A 2,500-nucleotide genomic window follows, 5' to 3' on the forward strand; every position below is an offset into this window, starting at 1 on the left:
GTGGTTTTCGGCCGTGGAAAAACCCTAGGCGCGCCGGTTCTCGGGACCGGGCCGAGCGCCGACCTCTGTCCGAGCGCGAGCGCCTATTTTCGGATACGCCGAGTCGATTTCAACGGTCCGTATCTCGGTCATTTATCCACCTTTTCGGGTGGAACCGACGGTGTCGCGTTGCCCCGGTCCCCGCCGAGGGCCGTGGGGCGTGGGATCCTGAGATTTCCCCGTGCTTCCTGTGGTTTTCGGCCGTGGAAAAACCCTAGGCGCGCCGGTTCTCGGGACCGGGCCGAGCGCCGACCTCTGTCCGAGCGCGAGCGCCTATTTTCGGATACGCCGAGTCGATTTCAACGGTCCGTATCTCGGTCATTTATCCACCTTTTCGGGTGGAACCGACGGTGTCGCGTTGCCCCGGTCCCCGCCGAGGGCCGTGGGGCGTCGGGTCCTGAGTTTTCCCCGTGCTTCCTATGGTTTTCGGCCCTCGAAAAACCCAATTCGCCCCGGTTCGAAAAAGCGGCACTTAGAAGAAATTTCGAAAAAGTGCGCTCACTTGGAAGCCGTGTTCCTATGTATGTGCCGGGAGTGTCGCACACAACCCACACAAACTCGACCAAACATGCTCTCTGGCCCATGTTGCGCAGCATCCCGGTAAACTCGGCCAAACATGCTCTCTGGCCCATGTTGCGCAGCATCCCGGTAAACTCGAACCAAACATGCTCTCTGGCCCATGTTGCGCAGCATCCCGGTAAACCTCCGCCGCGGTTCTCGGGACCGGGGCCGAGCGCGAGCGCCTATTTTCGGGTAAATTGTGACGACTTTTGACGGGCCGTATCTCGGTCATTTCTCCACCTTTTCGGGTGGAACCAACGGTGTCGCGTTGCCCCGGTCCCCGCCGAGGGCCCTGGGACGTCGGGTCCCGAATTTTCCCCGTGCTTCCTATGGTTTTCGGCCGTGGGAAAACCCTATTCGCCCCGGTTCTCGGGACCCCGGCCGAGCGCCGACCTCTGCCCGAGCGCGAGCGCCTATTTTCGGGGTAAATTGTGACGACTTCCACGGGTCATATCTCGGTCATTTCTCCACCTTTTCGCATGGAACCAGCGGCGTTCCACTCCTCTGGCCCCTGCGCAGAGCCCTGCGTTGTGACATTTTGATAAAAGCATCACCCTGGGTGGCCCTGGGAGGCGTACCTATTTTTTTGGCATAAAGAGGGGCGATTTAAAACGGGCCGTATCTCCGTCACTCCTGCACCTTTTCGCATGGGATGAACGGCGTTCCACTCCTCTGGACCCTGTGCAGAGCCCTGCCTTGTAACATTTTGATAAAATCACGTTTTTAGCCATTCTCCCGTCGGTGGCCCTGGGAGGCGTACCTATTTTTTTGGCTTAAAGAGGGGCGATTTACAACGGGCCGTATTTCGGTCACTCCTGCACCTTTTCGCATGGGATGAACGGCGTTCCACTCCTCTGGACCCTGTGCAGAGCCCTGCCTTGTAACATTTTGATAAAATCACGTTTTTAGCCATTCTCCCGTCGGTGGCCCTGGGAGGCGTACCTATTTTTTTGGCTTAAAGAGGGGCGATTTACAACGGGCCGTATTTCGGTCACTCCTGCACCTTTTCGCATGGGATGAACGGCGTTCCACTCCTCTGGACCCTGTGCAGAGCCCTGCCTTGTAACATTTTGATAAAATCACGTTTTTAGCCATTCTCCCGTCGGTGGCTCCTCTGGCTCTCTGCTCCCCCAGCCTGGGCTCCTCACCTTGGGCCACAGCCCCCTGCTCACAGAGCCCCCTGCTCCTCTGGCTCTCTGCTCCCCCAGCCTGGGCTCCTCACCTTGGGCCACAGCCCCCTGCTCCTCTGGCTCTCTGCTCCCCCAGCCTGGGCTCCTCACCTTGGGCCACAGCCCCCTGCTCCTCTGGCTCTCTGCTCCCCCAGCCTGGGCTCCTCACCTTGGGCCACAGCCCCCTGCTCACAGAGCCCCCTGCTCCTCTGGCTCTCTGCTCCCCCAGCCTGGGCTCCTCACCTTGGGCCACAGCCCCCTGCTCCTCTGGCTCTCTGCTCCCCCAGCCTGGGCTCCTCACCTTGGGCCACAGCCCCCTGCTCCTCTGGCTCTCTGCTCCCCCAGCCTGGGCTCCTCACCTTGGGCCACAGCCCCCTGCTTCTCTGGCTCTCTGCTCCCACAGCCTGAGCTCCTCACCTTGGGCCACAGCCCCCTGCTCCTCTGGCTCTCTGCTCCCCCAGCCTGGGCTCCTCACCTTGGGCCACAGCCCCCTGCTCCTCTGGCTCTCTGCTCCCCCAGCCTGGGCTCCTCACCTTGGGCCACAGCCCCCTGCTCCTCTGGCTCTCTGCTCCCCCAGCCTGAGCTCCTCACCTTGGGCCACAGCCCCCTGCTCCTCCGGCTCTCTGCTCCCCCAGCCTGAGCTCCTCACCCCGGGCCCCTGTCACAGGGCTCCGGGACCCAGCACTTTTGCCAAAACACACATTAAATGCACAATTAAGCCCACGTTAGTG

Source organism: Solea solea, unplaced genomic scaffold (genome assembly GCF_958295425.1).
Source record: "Solea solea unplaced genomic scaffold, fSolSol10.1 scaffold_97, whole genome shotgun sequence".
NCBI classification, from domain to species: Eukaryota; Metazoa; Chordata; class Actinopteri; order Pleuronectiformes; family Soleidae; genus Solea; species Solea solea.